At 41.5% G+C, this 22,261-nt stretch overlaps 1 pseudogene; it reads left to right on the top strand.

The window, feature by feature from the left end:
- The first annotated feature begins 1,651 nt into the window (after positions 1–1,651).
- Positions 1,652–22,261, top strand: part of LOC117810314 — a 117,948-nt pseudogene continuing 97,338 nt past the window's right edge.

The following is a 22,261-nucleotide window of genomic DNA, read 5'->3' as shown; positions in this document are numbered from 1 at the left end:
TTTGTCAGATGTTGCTCTTTGGTGGCCAATTACTGCTAGAGTTGCTCACACACAGTCAGCCAAATTGAGCAGAGTGGGCCGAGACACTGGGGTGACTTCTCCCCCCGGTGTGAGCTCTGCGTGGACAGATGGACAGGAGATGCTGGAGTGGAGCTGGACTCGAACCAGCGGGCTCAGTGTCAGTCCATCCGCTCCATCCCTGGCTCCCACTCAAGTCAGCTGGACGTCCTGTTAGCCAGCCAATGGAGAGCACCCACCGCATCATGACCCCCGCATTAGGATCTGACATGGCTGTCTTCATTTAACCTTTAGTTAGGCCGAGGAAGTCTCACTGAGAAAACACCCTGTTTACATTAGCTCCGGCCAAAACAGACAGTTGCCTTTGAGCTGAAGCCTCCCAGCATTTGGCAGGAAATCTCATGGAGAAATTTAGATGCCTTTCACTGAAGGGTTTCTTCAAGGTATTATCAGAGGACTTTGAAGGTTGCTGCTGATATGGCACTGGAGGGAGCAGGAATGGATATGAGAAAAGCCTTTGGGAGCAACATTGGAAAAGCTTCTGGTGGTGCACGCAGGATTTAGGGTGATGTAGGTGTCTTAATTTATGGTCTGTCCCCCTATGCAGGCATTTTTACGACTCCATTAATGGACTTCAATGAAGTAACAGCGCATGTAAAGCCACTATATCTACACTGCTTGTGTTGCCTTCACTGAAAATCTGTCTTTATTTGAGATAAAAAAAACAGTTTCTCCCTTTTCCTTCTCCTTTTTGTGTCATCTCATTTCGCTCTAACTAAAAAAATACATCACATAATAACTGAGACAAGGTGAAAAGATCAGTGAACACATCATATGTCCTTTGTCATGTGTCTAACTCATCCATCCTCCCGTCCACGCTGTGTTTGAGGGACATTGTTTGTCCCCTGGAAATAACTACATAAAATATGCTAATGAAATTAAAAAGGGAAGTGCGAGGCTTGATGCCGCCTGGCTCTGAATCTCTAATGACTCCCCGCCATCCCTGGAAAAAGCCTGATTAATTTAGGAATGTCGGCCGCAGTGGAGAGTGATTAATTCCTCCTGGATTCAACCATTTAAACGAACAAGGAGGAGGGGAGGAAGGGAAAGGGGGAGTCCAAAATATGGACGCATAATTAATACATTTGTATAATTTAATTAGCCAATGAAATGGAGGAAAGGCATGGCTACAGACTGTCACTGCTTTGTTCAAGTAATAGACCATAGTTAGTTCTCTGTTACACAAAAGAGGATATAATGAGCCCCCCTGTTGGTAGGGGGGAAATTGGACCATCTCTCGGGCTAGTAAATAAGGGGAGACAGTCTGAACAAATGATTACTTGTTTCTTTGATGTCTCATGTGTCTGACTAAGCTGAGACCGAGGGGGAAACAAGCACATACATTTGGAGGTTTTCAAATGATGTGTCTAATGATACCCTGAGAGCAGTTTTTCACTCTTCAAGAATCAAGGATCTGTTGACTCTAAAACAAATATCTTTTTTTGTGTCTCTTTCAGAAAGAGGAAGGAGGAGACAGCCCTTCAGTTCATCTTTTCCGTGTAATCCTGCTCCTTGCTGACACACAGTCCCAGGAGTTTTGTCTGAGCTTGGTGGTTTTCGGAGCCCCGTGGGGATGGGAACGTGCTCAGATAGAGGATGGACTTACTGCGGCCTCACTAAAGGCCACGGCCCTCTAAAGGTCATGTCATGGCCTCTAGCAGTGTGGTTATTGACTCTAATCTCTGTGAGTCAAAAGACTCTTGGACAGACTCTAAACAACTTTCAATCAGAGAGGAAAGAGTGGTCGCTGAACCACCTGACTGTGCATCAGTCCACCGGCGCTCTGTACGTCGGAGCCGTCAACAGAATCTACAAGTTGTCAGCCAATCTCACCCTCCTGGTGTCCCACGATACTGGACCGGAGTACGACAACAAAGCATGCTACCCTCCTCTGATTGTGCAGCCCTGCTCTGAGTCTCTGGCCTCCACAGACAATGTGAACAAACTGTTGCTCATCGACTACTCTCACAACCGACTGCTGGCCTGCGGCAGCCTCTACCAGGGTGTCTGCAAACTGATGAGGCTGGACGACTTGTTTATTCTAGTGGAGCCAACACACAAGAAAGAACACTACCTGTCCAGTGACAACCAGACAGGGACGATGTTCGGGGTCGTCGTGCCTTCGCAGGGTCAGGATGCGACTCTCTACATCGGCACGGCAGTTGGTGGAAAGCAGGACTACTTCCCGACCATCTCCAGCCGAAAGCTGCCTCGCGACCCAGAGTCCTCTGCCATGCTGGACTACGAGCTTCACACTGACTTTGTTTCCTCTCTCATTAAAATCCCCTCGGACACACTGGCTCTTGTTCCACACTTTGACATCTACTACATCTACGGCTTCGCCAGCGGAAACTTCGTCTACTTCATGACAGTCCAACCTGAGACGCCTGACAATGGGATGCCTGCAGGAAGCTCACCTGGCGACCTGTTTTACACCTCTCGAATCATCCGCCTCTGCAAAGGTGACAAAAAGTTCCACTCCTACGTGTCGCTACCTGTGGGGTGCGTACACAGAGGTGAGGAGTACCGCTTATTACAGGCTGCGTACCTGTCCAAGGCCGGCAGGGTTCTGGCAAAGTCTCTAAACATCAGCACTGGGGAGGATGTGCTATTTGCTGTCTTCTCCAAGGGACAGAAGCAGTTACATGACCCTCCGGATCACTCTGCTCTCTGCGTCTTCACCATCCAAGACATCAACACACGAATCAAGGAGCGGCTGCAGTCCTGCTACCAGGGGGAGGGGAACCTGGAGCTGCACTGGCTGCTGGGAAAGGACGTACAGTGCACCAAGGCGGTAAGTGGACTATAGAGATGAAATACACTCAGTGACGTCACCCGTTTATTTTGATGTTGTGGTCAGAAGCATTAATGTAGATGAAAGTTGCTGCTCTGGTTATGAATGTTTGCAGCCTGATTAGCTGATAGGCAGGCAGCCAGAGCCGGGTTAACAACCATTCAGGTTTTCAGGATCCCACATGAGCAGAAGAGCTGGAGGAGATTAATTCCACAATGCTAATCAGAGGAGTCTAGAGCGGAGCTTTGATTTATTCAGGGGTTTGGGCACTGACTCCCGCCTTCTTCTCCTCCCCCTTTCCCTCCCTCTCTCTCTCTCCTCATCTCCTTCCATCTACTGTTGTCGCTGTCAGCAGTATTTTAACCCTCCGAGACCTGTTCTTGATCTTGAGAAAAAAGGCTTTCTCTTAACGTCCAAGTCTTTTCCTTTGTGGAAGCTATAATTCTGCGTAACGAGCCGCTTTTATGGAAACAAGTTGAAAGTGAAACCATGAAAACAATGATACTCATCACATCCTCTGCTGTAGAGGCTCCCAACATGTACTTTGATCCCTTCATGTAGTTGCACAAATAAGATGTAATGTCTTTCATAAAGGGAAGAGGAGGAGGACAGAGACACGTGACTCTTCAATAATGAACTCTCAATGCTCGAGGCTTTATGTTTTGAGTGGACCGTCAATGAAACACAGAGCTACAGCTTTGTAAAGATGTCATCAGAGACTCTGTTTCTTTAGCTGCTTGAGTAATGACTCAGTGAAAGATGGACAGTGTGTCCATTGATGCAAAGATGTGGCTTTTAAAGACCAATAAGTGATCTGGGAAATTCTCCTTTGAGTGTCTAGATTCTAAGAAGTGTCTGTATGATACAGCTGAAAAGACAAATGCAGTTTTGTTTACAATCTTTCACTTATTACAGTTAAAGGGATAGTTTGATTTTTTTGAAGTGTTTTGAGAAGGTTATCATATTGTGAAGATCATGGGTTGTGTCATTATGCAATATAAAAACAACGAGAGCCGCACACTTACTTCAAAGACACACTTACATTTCTGATTTAACTTCTGAAAATGGAAGAAAGGAGGTAAGAAACAGCGGCGTTCAGTATGGCAGGAATCTCTGGTCTGCAAATGATGCTGACTGCAGCCATAAGTGAGCTGCTGGTATCCTCTGATCCAAAGAGGTCCTGAAATACTGTAGTAGTCAAGCCCCGCTCGTGACATCATAGTAGCTTGAGCTCACAGTTTAGACACCTGCACTATCAGGTAACTTACAATCTCCCCAGCTATCCAGTTGAAACCATAGACTGTATAAAATATGGATGTAATATCCATGACGTCACCCATCTGTTTCTGAAGAGCTGTTTGAGGCCATCCGGCGGCAGCAGCCATATTGCTGCTCTCGAGATATCGTGACGTAAAGAGGCGGGCTTTGAGCCTCCTAGCCAACAGCTGCAGTGCTACCACAGGCAGCTGTGCCTCTCATTGGAAGACTAGTAATCTCAATATCTTCGAAATTGCTGCGTTAGAAAAAAATTCACCCCCCTCACAGTGAGAGCACATCGAGAAATGAGCTATCCAGACTACACTCGTCTTTTGTACGGGCTGTAAATATGTTTATTTCTGCTGTAAAGATCGTCTTTTTCCGATTCATGTGTATGTGACTTCCGGTACTTCCGGAGCCAGCCTCAAGCGGATCCTCAATGAACTGCAGCTTTTAACACTTCCGCATTGGACTCATATTTTTAGACCGGAAGTTGCTGGCTTGGTTGAAACAGAAGTTTCACCCCTTTTGCTGCTGCCTATTAAGTCTCATTCTTCCTCTGTGAACTCCAGTTTATAAAGGTGTCTGAAAGTAAAGTTCTGAAATGTTCTAAATAGGTAGACTATGTGGTAGACCTGGCCCCGTTTGTAGCCTAGCTTCTGGACAATGGGGCTGAAGAGACCAGGACCTTCTGTTGGTAATACATTTACCATTGACCAATGGTAAATGGTTAATGGAGTTTTCGATGTTTAGTCTTTCTGACCACTCAAAGCGCTTTTACACCACTAGTCAGATTCACCCATTCACTCACTGATGGCAGGGCTGCTATATAGTAGGAGCCATCAGTATTAGCTAATCTCATTCATACATATTCACACACTGCTGAACAAATGCAGGAGCAATTTGAGGTTATGTATTGCCCAAGGACACAGCGGCATGTAACTGCTGGAGCTGGGATCGAACAGCCAACCTTCTGTTTGTTAGACGACTGACTCCACCTTCTGAGCCCCTGACAAGTATCTCATAAGTAGAACCTGAAAATTCTAATTTCCAATCACAGGGGAAAAGAGCACAAAACAATCTGCAGTCAGGCAGGGGCACATCTAGAAGAGGGCCGAGGGGTGGTGAAGGCCCCCATTAAAATCAGACTGGCACCCCTAAATTCTAAACTATGATTGGCTATTTACCTCAGGACTTATTTTACCATTAACCACAGCTTTCTTTGCTTTTCAAAGTTGCACATTTATATATTTAAGTTCTTCAAATTCTGATATCCTCTTCTCTTTGAGTCCTCAAAGGATGAAGCTTTAAATATTTTCATGTTGCTGCTCTGCGGAGTTACTTTCCAAAGTAAAAAATATATACACAGGAACATAACATTTTTTAGATTCTGAGACATTAGTTGTCAACATAGATGTCATTAGCCGAGACATAAATGACACATATGTGATTCATTTGAGCGTTCACACATGCTTAATGCCACCCTTTGATAAGTCAGTGCCCCAGTTAGGCCACCTCAGTCAAAGGGTCTACTCATGCAGCTAACATGCTCTAAATTCAATGTATGTGCTATTGTGCTTTTACACCAATCAGACTTCATGTATACTTAAGAGATCAATCAGCCTAATTTTATCTTAATATTGAATTATCACGATGAAGGTCAACAACAAAAAGTTACTGATAAAACACCACAACTAGCTCAGTAAATACATTAAAAGCTAATTATATTCAGAAAATGAAAGCCAATTAAATAAAGTCCTATACTTTTTGCCAGTCTTATGTATAATTAGGTATTTGGTTGTTGTGTAAACTCAAAGGACAGAACACCAGCATTTGTTTCTGAGGCAAGATACCTTCTCAGGACATCAGTTGAGTCACTATAAGTTATTCTCACAACTCACCTAATAACTGTCCCAAATGATAATCATGATAATCCTCTAATACTTGTTCAAATATAGTCAACATCTTGGGGGTGTTTTAGCAAAATTTAATAAAGCAAGAATGATAATCCTCTGGGGACCTCAAATATCCGTCCAAATCATGAATTACTCATATAGACTGATCCCCTTTTAAAACTTGTTATATTGAAGGAAAGGTAAGCATTGTTATTTGATTTAATCTACAAATAATTTATATTTGTGTACTATAATCAGGTTTAAATGTGAAGCACTGAATACTCACATGACAGCAGGAAATAGCTTTTTAGATCACAGTTCTGGGTGAGATGTGAAATTCACAAGTCCTCTGATCACATTCAGTAAGTCTTGATGAAAGAGGAATCAAAGTGAGTACTACCACGTGCCATAAGAAGTAGGGGAGATGTGGAATGAGAAATGAGCTGCCCTAAAAGGTAGATTTATACACTGAATGACAAGCAAATTAGCACAGGTTTGAGGTTCATGTTAGTAGATGTAACAGTACTGCTTAGCATGCTGCTCTCTTTGAGCCTAATCAAACCCTGACATCTCTTGTGCTGTGTGTTTGTGTGATGTCAGATCAAGCAATCTAAAAATCACAGAAACAGGCGCAAAACACATATCCTTTCTCGTGTTTGCCATCAGCAATTAGTCTGCTCTGAAAATTTCGCCTGCTGCAAGGCTTGTTGGTAAATCCAGCAGCCCCAAACCCTTTTGAAGTAACCGTTTCCAAGCCTGGGAACTGTGAGCTTAATGCATGTTACGCTTACCAGGAGTCGGTTTGAGTTCTCCTCTCATATTCACGTGTGTCTACAGTGATATCAGTCATTTTTTCTAGGTCCTACTTACGCTCTTCCCTCTTCCTCGTTACCTCCATCTCACCTCCTAATATCTGTCATCTTTACTCCTCCTTCCCTTCACTCTCTTCCTTTTTCTCCTGTAACCCTTTCTCCTGATTTCTCCTTTACATCTTCTAAAAAACCTCTTACATTCTTAATAATTTTTGTTCTGCTTTGCCTCCTTCACCTCCCCTTCTCTCTGCAGCCTGTTCCCATTGATGATCACTTCTGCGGGCTGGATATAAACCAGCCCTCGGGGGCTCTCAGCTGGTCGTCAGGACGGACCGTGTACATGGAGAGCAGGGACAGGCTGACCTCTGTCACCTCCTACGTCTACAACGGGCACAGCGTGGTCTTTCTGGGGACCAAGAGTGGACGGCTGAAGAAGGTGAGAGCAGTTTAATGCTAACATGTACTATCAGGCTTTGTCTGCCTTTTTAACACTCCTCGGGGATGGTCTGGTTGTTGACAGTGAAATTTAATTTTCTGCTCTTAACGCATCCTCTTTATGACAAATAGCATCACTGATGTACTCAAAACACAACAGTTCTTCTGCCAACAGAGAGCCATTTGTATCTCTTCTTACATTTATCTTTGTGTTCCAGTTTAGTTTTGAACGCCGATGCAAAGGTAGCAATCGGTGCACAACCTCAGAATCATTGCTCATACCGGTTTGTGCAGTGATGAAAGTAAGAATCATAACAGAATAATAATAAAGAGTTAAGAGGACAGGGATAGAGATAGGACATGCACGTAACTTATCCTTATCACTTTATATTAAAGTACTAAATAAGCATGAGCAAGAATGGAATTTCAGCAATTGTAAATCAATGACAAATTGTTCACCATGAAGTCAACATGTTTCTAAGTAATATGCCATAAATTTTTGTTAACTCTGAAAGCAGCTCACCACAGTTTTTGCAGATTCTCTAGATGTTTATCCGACATGAGCAGGCTTCACTGATTTTTCAAAATTAAAACCTCTCTTTCTTTTTGCTCTAGACCAGGGGTTACCAAACTTTTCAAATCTGCGACCCCTGAAATATAGGTGCCAAAGACTGTGTCCCCCACTGTCCCTCAAAGTGATTTAATGTGGCTTCATTTAGCTGGTCTGCAGAAAATTAGCCTACCTATATGAGCATGTGTCTGTGTTCCTGTGCTTTTATTGAATTAACCTACTGCTACTGATGCTTTTGATAATTAACTGATCACTAACCCTAAACTTAGGAGTCATCTTGCAAAAAGAAAGGCAGAAAAACCATTACATTTTATGTTTTCAAGGTTTTATTAAAGGTTAGCTACAATTTTTGTCAATATTCTTTACTATAATGGATAAAATTTACTATTTTTAGATTTAGAAAAAATTCTGAAAGACATCTCACGACCCCCCATTTGTGTCTCGCGACCCCCCAGGGGACCCACACTTTTGGAACCACTGCTCTTAACCACATGAGTGCAGGGACTCTTCAAGCCTATGGCACCTATATCTGGTGGAAATTCACAAAGAAAGATGGTTAAATTAGAATTATTGCACCTGTACCAGCTAATCAATCTTCGGCATCATGTTCAAACATTAAATAACAACTGTTTACATTAACAAATTCATGATAAATGTGAAATTTGAAGCTGTCAGTCCAAATGTAGCAAAGAGCAATCTGGACTTTTTGTAAAGTTATGCAAATCTATGAAAATTTAATTTACTTTACATGAATTTTACATGCTTATAAGCATAATGTGTGTGTTTATTTATATCATGTTTAAGCATTCAGGTCAAACCTGAAAACCTTGACCCGATGGGCATGAGCAAAGAGGACTGGCTAATGTAAAACAAAGAGGTCTGACTGAAGTTTGGGGAATGCCAGAGACTAGAATATTCAAATTAAGTGAAGGTGACACAAAGATATCCTGGATTGTAGTTCCTTGTAGGGCGTTTAAACTATCCTGAAAACCTACATTTCCATAATGCACTGAGTGATTTTGTTAGATGCTCCTTTTTCTAAAATGAGTTTTATAAATCTCCCTAAAAGCTGTGCTGTGTTGTACCAGAGGCACTTTAATGTTCTTTAGGTGCCAAAAAAGTGGAATGTCCCTTTAATATCATAAATCACTTCAAAGGTCCCTGCTAACAACCTCCCATGTAACGTCATCGAAAAACATCAGAGATACATCACCCTGCAGCTGTTTTTGAGTCTCACCTCCACAGCCACATTTAATGACCTTTAATCCATTACACTAATTAATGCAATAATGTGATCAATTAATGGCCCAATTAGCGTAACTAGCTGGCTTTATGCATCGTGGTGATTAGGGAGGTACATTATGCTGCTGAACAAAGGTGCAGGATTCATACAGAGCTGCATGTCAGGCTTCAGTCGCTGCTCTGAAGCTCTCAGACGAGGACAAATTGATGTAAATTTCCACCAGTGAATACTTGAGGCGAAGCTGAAGCACACGTCTGTCCCTTCCTCTCCTTTTGTATCGTTTGTATTAGTATCAGGACATAATGCAGCTCTAGTGCCTCTCATTTAACACCGTCCTGGTGGATGTCTGCTTTGAATGGCTTCACAGAGTATTTAAAGGACCATTTCACTGATACCGAAAATGATCTCACATGAATGACATGAATTAAGACATGTTTACAAACTCCATTACACTCATAAAGTGTTCTGTGTCTAGGAGGCAGCTTAGAATTACTGCACGAATCATTCATGGTTAAGGCATCTGGAAATAAAACAATACACTCTAATAATTTATTAATTTGTAATTCCCTCCTGAGAACGCAGATGTCCTGCAAAAAAGTGCTGAGAGGATTTTCACTCTGATGGCCATTAAATGGTCAGACTCAGAAACGATGCAGCACAGAGCTGATCAAAATGAACTTCAAATATCTGTACACTGTGACTTGTCATGTAAGGACTTCTCTCTGGCTGTACAAAAGACTGCTTGAGTCAGTCAAAGCAGCAAAAAGTATCCATGGAAAAAAGTGTATTTGGTGAGACATACTCCTCTTTAATTTTTTGTTTTGCCTGTTTTTTGATGGTAAGAGCCCAAATTGTGGTTTCTTTGAGGTTTATTTATATGAGGTTCAAATGACTACAGTAAGGATTAAGGGAAAATACACACGTTCTGCATTTCCAGTTGAATCAGAAGATAAATAACATTGTTTTCACACATCATGCTCACACCACCATGGCACCGTGCACCTGTCCCATATTTAGTTGGAGGAAGTTGACTGCTCACCTTTTTGCACGGCCTGGTGCAGTGAATGTAAAAAAAAAGAAATCCTCAACTTAAACAAGCCCAGCGTCTAGAAACAAGCTAAGCTAATGTTAGCAAAAGCTTGGCTTACTGTCAGCGAGTGACCCCACCTGATATTGCTGAAGAACTCACAATATTACAACGTACAATGTCATTTAGCAGACGCTTTTATCCAAAGCAACATACATACAAGAACAAGAACAACACAAGCAAAGATCTAGACAAGAGGAAACAAGATCAGTAAGAGTAACAAAGTGCTTCAAATCCATTTGGGTGCAGGTACTGCCAAGTAGTGTAAAGGCAATGCATAAAAGTAAATAAGGAAAAAAAAAGTGTTTTCTTAATAAAATAAGGAACATCTACAATGAAGCAACCAAACAATTAAGACCTTCCATTATTATCATCAACAATTAACATCACCACAATAATGACCAAAGTACCAAGGCTGGGTCACTCCAGAGCTGAACACAAATTCCCAGAGTAGAGCAGGACAGTGCGAGTCAACTGTAGCTGGAAGACATGATCTGCCACTGAGGACAACAATGGAGAACAGTCTAGCTAAGTGCATAGTGCTTCCCAGAGAGCTGGGTCTTTAGCTGTCTTTTGAAAGTAGAGAGGGACTCTGCAGAACTTGAGACAAGTCCTGATGTATAACATGAAATTACTTTATTTGTTTGTTTTTTTGACAGGTTAGTCATCTTTAACTTCAACATAGAAATAAAACATAATTGAATGTGTGAATAGAAAATGTATCTGGCTAGTTTTAAATTAGCATTACCCTCTCAGCTAGCAGGGCAACTGTCAAACTGTCAAATTCTGCTCTGTATGATAGTGTAAGAGTGCAAATCAGAATAGCAGGGCATTAGATAGTTGTATTGACTGACTAAAGTCAATACAATGCTTTTATGGGGCATGTGTGGCTGTTAGCATTAGTAGAACAAAGTTATTTCATGGCCAAATATAGCTATCCTATTCTGAATGAAAATTCTCATTTCGTATTCTTTGGCATTTACTTTCCCTCATCTCATCACTTCAAGGTTTAAGTCAAATCTTCTTTTGATATTTTACAATTTTCTAATTTCAAACATCCAATCCAAAAGACTAAAATCTTTAATACTGCCTCTAAAGCCTGAGATTGCTCATCTCTTCTGAGCTCTGTTGTTGTCCTAAAACTATTAAAAGACAATGAATGAGCCTCGCTGTTACACTGCCAAATGTACTATGAAAAACACAGGTATTTTGAGTCACACCCCCCCCCCCCCCCCCCCCCCCCCCCCCCCCCCCCCCCCCCCCCCCCCCCCCCCCCCCCCCCCCCCCCCCCCCCCCCCCCCCCCCCCCCCCCCCCCCCCCCCCCCCCCCCCCCCCCCACACACACACACACACACACACACACACACACACACACACACACCACACACACTGTTCTGCTGCTGAATTTTGTCACTACAACACCACATCTGCAGCTGAAATAATCCCCAACAAAAGCACTTTTTACTCCCATTTGGTGACATTTTGTGAAACCTGCTGGGACCAGCTGTTTTAGGAAATCACTTAGCTTTAGCCATTCTTTGAAAATGAAAGTATACTCTCGACCTCTTTTTAAAAGATTTAAGTCAGCGGGAACAAAGGGGGCTGAGTGCCGCAGACCAGCTGGGGAATTCCAAATGCATTAAGAGATTGACTGAAACACTGTTGGATTTTGACTTTTGAATTTTAAAATAATATGAAAATATAGAATATCACCTGTCCTATTATCCTCTGAAGGCTTCTTCTTTCCTAACAAAATCTGTCTCTTTTAAATCTACATGATGTTTCCTTTGTTCAAAGTTTAACCTTGCTCTTGGGGTTTTTAATCTAACTTAATCTGGTGCAGAGATGGTTTACAGTCTTTTGCTGCTTTTAAGCCCTGATTTCATCATCAGTAATAGGATGAATACAGAGTTCTGAACAGTGTAAAGCTCAGGGTGTGAATGAAATCAACTAGTTTGGAACTTAGTAGTTTGATGCCTGATCCCAACAAACTGTTACAGTTTCACAAATGAAACAAACCAATTAACAGCAATTAAGCTCGAAGCACCCATGTCATGGTTTTTAAGCTTCACGACATAGTAATACATTCTATCTATATCTTGATCTTTTTAGGGAGCCTTTTAACATCTGGCAAGGGAATACAGATGTAAACTAGCCTTTCGGCTAATTCTGGCATATTTACAGAAGTGTTAATTAATATGCATGGTCCTTTTAAATGAAAAATAAATAAATGAATATCAGAAGAGAGGGCCCCATCTCAGTAGATTTGTGTTGTTGGACTTTATGTAATGTGTGCTAAAATTCATCAAGTGATTTTGAAGGAAAGGCTTATCCTGTTCCACCAACCGAAGCTGGTAAGGTAGGTATAATGTAAAAAAAAAAAAAAAGGTAGTTATGCAAATTAGAATCCCAACAGGGTGAGCAGGACCCGATACACAGCAGTAGTGCTGCTGTTATCACTACTGTGCACTTAATGCATGGTTTAAGTTACTTGTGATTGGGGTTCAGTTGCTCCTCTGGCTGCTCTCACATCTGTCAAGGGAAGGGAACTAATGTTTTTGCCACAGTGTCAACAGAGCTCATGTGAAACATGCTGAGCTTCTTTCCATAGATTGATGATCAGGTTGTCTCTCTTGCATAGCTTTTACCTTTGAGAATCATTTAGCTTTGTTACGAAGTTTTGACCAATCAGATTTTAATAATTCAACACAGCCTGGTAAAAGTAAAAAAGCCAGATAATATGTTAATAAATAAAAAAGTATATACTGTAAGTGTGACTTCGTGACCTGAAATTATTCATAAGTGGCCTGTAATTTTTTGTTTTATTAGCCTTACATGTATGGTCTCTTGTAGGTTTACTTCAGGTCAAGGATGAGGTTCATAACCAGTTTTTTATGCTACAATTTTGTTGCCGTTTTCCAAAAATGGGCGAGACACAAAACTTGAACTCAAAGAATATAACAAAAAAAATCCTCTGGGTGAAATGGCAAGGATTTAGGATGTTTCAAAGCTAAGAAAGACATCAGACGTTGATATTAAGATGTAAAACTGAACTGATATAGACAGAAAACAAACCCCAATAGGAATGTAGAAGCCACTCAGATCCTTCCTGGTGTTTTTTTCACCACTACACGATCCCCACAGACATACGCTGACCTCTTTCAGAGAGGTTCATGAAGTTGATTTAGCTCATTGTCCATCATGTTTTCTTTCAAATACGTATGATATATTATAATCAAGTTCCTATAAGGCTTCGTCTTTGATCTAACCGGATTGACTCGTCTTCACCGCGGGCTCCACTGCTTCATGCACAGCCGTACAGCAAGCGACCGACTGAGGAAATGTGTGAGAGGACTGTTGTGACATTAGCCCGGGGGCCTCAGTCTTATGAGGAGCAATCTGTCTGACACACTAGACAAAACACACACACACACACACACACACACACACACACACACACACACACATACACACACACACACACACACACACACACACACACACACACACACACACACACACACAGAGACACACACACACATGCCAGTCCAGATTGGTAGCACAGATAGCGTATCACTGCAGCTCTTTCACTGCAGGAGCCATTGGGGAAAAGCACAACACAGTGAGAGAAAGAGAAATTGAGACAGCTAGTGTGAGACAAGGACAGAAGAAGTGCAAAGTAAAGAAAGAGAAAAAACAAAGGACACTGAGGTAGAAACACAGACGCAGGAGAGACAAAGAGAGTGTGGCAGACAGAGCTGCAACAACTGATGGAGAGAGAGAAAATAATTGCCAAATATTTTGGTAATCGATAACTCATTTTGATGACTGTGCAAGCAGAAATGTTAGGTAATTGCAAGATCAAGCTTCTTAAATGTGAGAGCTTAATACTAATCTGCAGTAGATTAAGAGTATTTGGCCTTGGAACTTCGTGTTTGACAACAGAAGCAATCTGTAGCAGATTTGTTCCAACATTAGTATCAGTGTGGCCTCTAATACAGCCTAAAATATGCTATCAGGCTTTATGACTGTATATAAAGGTGGATGGATCACCATCTTCATCTGCTGTACAAAAGTGATGCCAAAACACCCCTGCAACACACACTGACATCCTACACATTTGGAGACAGAATCTGTGCTGTACAAATCTTGGAGAAGTGGTGTCTACGTTCCTACAGCTAAATTAAAACACATTTAGACCATCACCTGTGTAGAATGTGGATGTAGGCTCAGTGATGTCACCTATTAGGGCCCGATCTACTAAAGGTTGCGTGTATAAAACACGCGCAAACTGATAGCACGCGCAAAGCTGACGTACTACCGGGAGCACCGAGAATTGCGTCTTTCAAATGAGCAAAATAGCACTTGCAAATCATTTAGCGTGTTTGCCTTCATGAATATGCAGAACACCATGTAGATCATCAGGACGCGCAAATACTGGAGGATGAGATGCAAATGTAATCATTTAGCACATGCAATGTGATTTATCAAACTTGAAACAGATAGTGAGCGCTGTTTTTGCGTCTATAATTTAGCACGTTTGAAAGGCAGGTGCAAACTGGCACAGCGTTACCCACACATGGCTGCGGTCACTGTAAGCTCATCATAACATTGCTTTACAACATGCTCGCAAAAGCTGGGCTTACAAGCCTTACTAATGTTTTAGTCAATCAAACCAAGAGAACAAACAAATAATAATAATAAAACAACACAAATTCAAAGCAGTTCAGCACCACGGATAGCGACCGCATCATTCTGACACCCACTTTAACTTTTTCAACTAATGAGAGCACAGTAGGTCACTGTATCAACAGATATAAAGTTTAGTAAAATTGGCACAGCGGCCCACATCGTCACATACAAACAAAAAATCAATTTGAAGTACTCGGCTACTCACCACTGTTTGGACGAGCCTTAAGCTCCGCGGACTTGTCCACGATGCACTGTATGTCCATTTTCTTTGATCTGTCATTCTCAATAGATAATATGACATGTCCACTCAGTCTATTCTGTCCCATCGTGCTCATCAAGGGGTTTTTAGTTAGTTTTAACTTGGAGAATGAGCGCTCACTGAGCAGCTCTGCGTAAGTCCTCATCTCGTGCTTGCAGCAGTGGTGTTGGGGTGAAATGACTCAAACATGTTCACAGTTCCATTTAAGCTGGTGAATCTTTGGGACAGTTGCTGGATGATGATATCAGGCATTAAAACCGTTCACCCGAAAGTTGCTCTCTGGGGACAGTGAGGCGACTGTCTTTATCCAAGTGACGCCTAACTTTTCTAGAGCAAGACTGGCAGACTTAGCCTCATCAAATTGCTCTCTAACCTCAATCAAAACACTGATTGCGTTTTTGGAGTAGAGTAGATGTGTTTATTTCATCGGTAGATCTTCTGTTTTTTCCTCACATCATTCACCTTTTCACAGATGGCCTCCCAAATCGCGTTTTAACGCTGATATGTCTCTGCTGGTTTATTCCCTCCTCCACAAAGACCTCCAACTCCATGGCTTCAAACTTCATTTATACATTTTAAACTCTCCATGGGGACAGGCCGATAGCACACGCAAAATCCTCGTAAAATAGGGCGGTCCGCACCACTTTTGCACTCGTTATCATTTGCGCAAGCAGTCTTAGTAGATCACCCGCAACACGCCCAGAAATAACACGTGCAAAATTATTATTTGCACACGCAAATTGGCGCTCGTTATTTGGGATCTTAGTAGATCAGGCCCTTAGTGTCTGAAGAGGGGTTTAAAACCCAACAATGGCGGCCACCGTATTGGAAATGCTGACTCAACCTAGCCTTTGTTTTAACCTTGAAATATACAAAGAGATGGAGCTGAGGTGGACCTTTGGCAAATGGCTACTACCCACCCACCTGTCTGTCGACTTAGTAGTGCCCCTAATAATGCAAATGTATGTGCATCTCTTACTTATATTATTCTTAATAGATGACTAATAAAAAAGTCCCCACCAGAACAGTATGTACGAATAAATACTTGATCTCATTACCAAAAAGCATTGCTTGAACCAGGCAGTAAACATTTTTAATTAAGCTGTGAAAATGGATATTTTGATATGAGACCTGATGAGTATTTCTAAGCTTTAGGGGCCAGCTTCAAGCGGTCACTCAAGGAATTGCGATTTTTGCACTCCCACACTGGCCTTATTTTTCAGCACCAGAGGTTGCCCGCTTGAATTAGACACACATTTTTCCTCTACTCTGCTAATTTAATAAACGGGGCACAGCAGGAGTCTGTCAAACATGGTGTAATGCCACATCTTGTAACATCAAATAACTAATTAAAAACTACTCTGAAAAAAAATATTTGTACATAATCTTGATATAAAAAGAACTGACTGTAATGGCAGAAATCATGTTTGAGACAAATATACCTTAAGTGTATGTAAAATTTATTAGTTTGACCCATGTCCCATCTGTTAAAGGGACATATCATGCAAAATTGACTTTTAATGGTTCTGTACTGAAATATGTGTCCCTGGCATGTCTACAAACCCCCGAGAATGAAAAATCCATTCTGCCCCTTTTTTGATTTCTACACCTTTCTGTAAATGTGTGTGAAAGGAGCTGTTTCAGACTTCCGGGTTTTTGTTACGTAACAACAATATCCGGTCTGTCACGGAGTCAGAGCTCGGAGCTTGTTCAGCCCATAGACTGTATAAATAATACTGAATCGCCCCTCCGTTTTTCATTACCTGCACAAATGTGTGGTAACAAGGAGCTTAGGAGGAGGCATGCTAGTTGTAGGCTGTCTTAATAAACACAAAGGTCGGTTTTACTCCCCACGTCTGCAGATTTGAAGATCTAGTGGAGGATTTTATGTATCATGGATAAGTGCTAGCACTAGTTAGCATAGCTACATAGCTACATGTCGTAGCTGTAGCTGTGTACCAAGACACACGTCAACATACTGACAAATAAACAAGAAACACAGAATCTGTGACCAATCCTTCAGAAAAGGTCCCGCTGCCTTTCTGGCAGAGGTCGGTTTTACTCCCCACGTCTGCAGATTTGAAGATTTAGTGGATGATTTTTATTTGTCATGGATAAGTGCTAGTGCTAGTTAGCATAGGCGCATAGCTACATGTTCATAGCTGTAGCTGTAGCTGTAGCTATTGTACCAAGACACACGTCGACATACTGCAAATAAAACAAGAAACACAAAATCTGTGACCAATCCTACATAAAAGGTCCTGCTGCCTTTCTGGCAGAGGTCGGTTTTACTCCCCACGTCTGCAGATTTGAAGATCTAGTGGATGATTTTTATTTATCATAGATAAGTGCTAGCACTAGTTAGCATAGCCACATAGCTACATGTTCGTAGCTGTGTACCAAGACACACGTCTACATACTGATAAATAAAACAACAAGAAACACTAAATCTATGGCCTCTCCGTCAGGATCAGATTCTGGATCAGATTCAGAGGGTTGAAGTAACGCGATCTCTGAGCAGCCGTGTATATTCAGCCAACATGTAAACATTAGATCAACGTGCTGGAGAGCAGAGGCACATCCACTTCCGGAGGGGACGTGGTCAGAGGGAAAACAGAGTGTTCTGAGAGGACTGAAGAAGAGGGATTTTCAGGCATGCCAAAATCTGATTCAAAGTGTTTTTTTGAGCATTAACTTTAAAGACATGTTTTGGGGACCTCTTAGACCAATATATGTTGATGAAAAAAGCATGATATGTCACCTTTAATATGGAGAAGGTGGACTTTATGACCAATACTGCTTCCAGTCTGTAGGGGGAGCTCTAGAATATTTTGGCTTCTGTCTTAGGAAGCTGTCATGTCGTCCATATTTATACAGTCTACGTCATCAACAGTTGGCATATCAGTGCCCGTATCAGATACTTCATCCAGTGGCTACAAAACAAAAATCAGGTTTCAGGTAAATGAGCTCTGGAAATAGAAAAAGTACAGTGTCAAAAATAATTATAACAAAATGAATTACTTCCTTCTTTTTTTTTTTAAGTTATATTTTTGGGGCATTTTCACCTTCAATGGACAGGACAGTTGGAGAGAGACAGGAAATGTGGGGAGTAGAGAATAGGGAAGGCATACAGCAAATGGTCGAGGCTGGAATTGAACCTGCGACCTCTGCAACAAGGGCTATGGCCTCTGTATATGGGGTGCGCTTAGACTTCTAGGCCAACGGCCCCCTAAATTACTTCCTTCTTAACTAATTCTATTTTTTTTTAAATCACCTCTTATTTATAGGATGGTAACTTACTGGTTGCCAATATTCAAGTCCTTTTTTTCTGTCTTATTATTTGAAAACTGTTTCGGGCCTCAAAGCCTTTATCTTGTCGGACAGCTTACGAGAACCCAAAACGTTGAGAGAGAGGGGGTATGGTATGGCCTGTACTATCTACTGCTGGGACTGGGAATTGATCCTACAGCCGGGAGTAGCCTCTGTATAAGAAGTGCCTGCTCTAACTGAGAAAAGTGGCGCAGAATACTCAGGTCTTTGTACCAGAATTAGTGTCAGTAAGAAAATGAAGATACCTGAAGCATTACCCGGTCCAAGCATTACTTGAAAAATCGTAAAGATAATTAGCACGTTAATTAATATTGTTTCTTAGAGACCTAGAGGCACATTTTGGGAGAAAAAGACATTAAACCTTGAAACACACAGAGCAGAAAAGCCTTTCCTCTTCATTTTCAGGAAGTGAGCAGCAAGTTTGGGTGAGGAGAGCGAGAAATCCATCATTACTGCTTTAAGTGCAGAGCGTCTAAAGGCCAGAGTTTGCCATTACACTGACAGAGTGCACAGCCATGATTCAGACTCCCAGGAGCCTCTGAGGAGCACGGGTCACCACTCGAATCCTAGTCCATCACCCCCAAATGGACAGGCTGAGTGGAAATGGGCATGACAATAAATGCCATCAGCGGATCACTCTGGCAGCCGGGTCGTCTCAAAGGTCAAGTCTGCCACAGGAAGAGTGTAACCAGGGTGAAAGGTCGCAGGGTTAACCAACAGTCTCAGCATCCTGGCTCCGCGCAGCATATGGATGCTTCCGTCATCGAGTCTCAATGAGGCTACTTCTCTTTCTAATACAACAGGACGTTTCTATCAGCACCTGACACAGCTCTGTGTCACCTTGTGGTTGATTTTAGGTGAGTAATTCGCCCCTGTAGGCAACTACTGTATGTGCTGAACACAAAGGGGGCTCTTACACTTTACATGACGCACCCTAATGAGGTGAATCCAGGTAAAGGCCAGTAGGCTTTAGTAATCGCTGTCTAAGCCTATGGCAGACTCATGGCAGGAGGAGAAGATATGTGCAGCCTTTTGCAGCATGTTTGCTAGATGCTAGTTGGACCCAGTGAGTGCAATATTAGCATTTTCAAGTAACGTTTATAGAGCTGGTACTCGCTGCTTGGATAAATTTAAAAGGAAATATTATGTAGAGTCAAAGCACTACATTCACGTGAACACCTGCACTCAAAAGAAGGTGGCTGCATTGAATTTTGGGGCAAAAAAAGTGTAAAGAGAGAGAGAGAGAGGAGAGAGAGAGAGAGAGAGAGAGAGAGAGAGAGGAGAGAGAGAGAGAGAGAGATGAAAGTGGTGAGACTAATAGAAGTAGTACAGATAAAGATATAATCCCCTAAAATGCTGACTAAATCATTACCATAATTGTCAGGATATAAGGCTTGAAATTCATGTTAAAAGTGGGATTGTCTTCTATTCATTGCCTGCAGTTCGACATGCCAACATACTTCAACAATGTTACAGTGAAGCATCACATATTTTTATTTTCACCTGAACGCCACACGCCACATTTACTGATCTACATAGCAGCACAGAGAAAACAGTTGGACCCAAATGCTGTCAGGGATGTCAAGTGTACAATAATTTGATGTCCACAAAATACTCACGTGTTTCATGTCAATATTTCTGCAACTTGCAAGTACATTAATTAACATTTCCTGGTTACTTCTCTGTTTGAGCTGAACAAAAACTGAGCCTGTTTTTACAACCAGCCATCAGAGCAATAAAAACATGGACATATTTTGAGATTGATGTTCAAAAAGTCTTCTACACATGAATGCTTACACTGTTGGTGGCTTGTGTAGTTAGAGATAGTAGAGACTAATTTAGTACAGAGCATATTTAGGGCCTATTATGTTCTGATCTGCAGAAGCGTGAAGCAGAAAGTGATAATGTTACCACTGAACTGCAAATTTCTTGGCCTGCTTGATGAAAGGGTTAACTATCAGCATGCTTCATATGTTAAAGTTGAATTGCACACACCTTCTTATAGCGGCTGCTGTAACACAACATACAGAATCAGGCTGCATTATACGTTAATTATACCCTAAACAAAGAGTGTGTTTACCGGCTTTATCAGCTTTGTGCATTAGAGCAACCTTGGGAAAGTTTATGCTCTATAATTACTGTATAAAAAAACCCTGCCATGTGATTTCTTTCATTCATGGTGATAAAGAGCGATTGTAACTGAAAGCAGTGTTGGACTGAAAGGCAGTGTATTACAAGCTTCAGATTTTCCATGTTGGCTTCACGCAGAACAGTTTTGGCACTCACGGGGAAACTGAAGGTGAAAACACAAGCAGCAAGATTCCTTTTCTTCTGACACTTTATGATACTTCTGTACTCCTGACATATAGGTTCATTTTAAGGAGGTGCATGTGCGAGGGCTTTGTCGATTAGCTGTTATCTCTTGATGTAAAACTAGAGATCCACTGTTTCAGCATGGGGGCCAGAGCTAGTGTTGGGCAGGCAACTGGAAATTAGTAATTAGTTACAATGACAAGTTCCTACTATTAAAAGTAACTGAATTTCTGCAGTATAAAAGTAATCAAGTACTTTACAGTTACCTTTTTTTGCTTCAATCATCTTACTAATATACCCTGTTTCTTGTCTCACTGGTGTTTTGCACATCAGTTCTCTCACTTAACAGTTGATATGGGAAGCATGCCTTCAAAATCAAACCTTACACTCAGTCTGTTCAGTCAATGATTGTGGAGCTGGCTGTGTTTCTAAAATCAAGCCTTGACTGCTAACGTGAGCTGCACCTGGGTCACTGGTGTTTGCAGGGCTCTGTGGCAGCTAACTTAGTAGCAACATGCTGTTTGGTTTTGTGATTTGAGAGATTAGAATTTCTGGTCTTGGTGGTAGACAATCATGGGTCTCCTGCACATAGACTACAACTCAAAACCATAATCTTGCCTTTTATCTCAAGGAAGTAAAAACAATCCTGTTATTTCCAAGACAGAGAGCTCACGCCTGTATGATCATCGGCCATTGTGTGTGTTTACTGCGGTTGATATTCTTTCTTTTGGACGCTACTGTGCTAACCAAGCGTCAACTTTTGACTGCAAGAATTGAAGCCAATGCGGAAGTGTTAAAAACTGCAGTTTCTCAAGTGTTCGCTTGAGGCTGGCTTTGGAAGTACCGGAAACCGCATGAACACCAATTTAAAAAAATCAAATCTAAAGAGCAGAAATAAACATGTTTACAGTCTGGTACTGTACGGGGGTGAATTTATTCATAACACGACAGTTTTGAAGGTATTAAGATAACAAGTTTTCCATTATGAGAGGCACAGCTGACTTGATTGACAGGCGGGAACACTGTAGCCTTTAGGAGGCTCAAAGCCCGCCTTTTTACCTCACACTAGCTAGACAGTAGTTAGGTTGAGTTCAGCATTTTTAATATCAATCAATCAAGTTATATTTATATAGCACCTTCATATAAATCCAATGCAACCCAAAGTGCTTTACAGCGATTGAAAAACAAGAATAAGCAGAATAAAATAATGGCAAGACATATTGAAAACAAAAATTGATTTTAAATAGAGACTAATGCATCCCAACAACAATAACGTATGTGTAATTAAATAAGTTAAAGCATCATATTAACATAGAATATAATAGTTAAAATAAATGTATTTAAAACAAGGGTAGGGATAAGAGTTAAAAGTATAATTAGAAAGGAAGGTAAACGGTAGTGATGCCCGGGGGAAATTAAAACTTTTTCCACTAATGCTATTTTGGACATGCTACACATACAGTTTTTTTTTTTTTTTTTTTGGTATATACATACA

This window comes from Notolabrus celidotus, chromosome 1, assembly GCF_009762535.1.
Source record: "Notolabrus celidotus isolate fNotCel1 chromosome 1, fNotCel1.pri, whole genome shotgun sequence".
NCBI lineage: Eukaryota > Metazoa > Chordata > Actinopteri > Labriformes > Labridae > Notolabrus > Notolabrus celidotus.
This window is presented reverse-complemented; position numbering and strand designations above follow the sequence as displayed.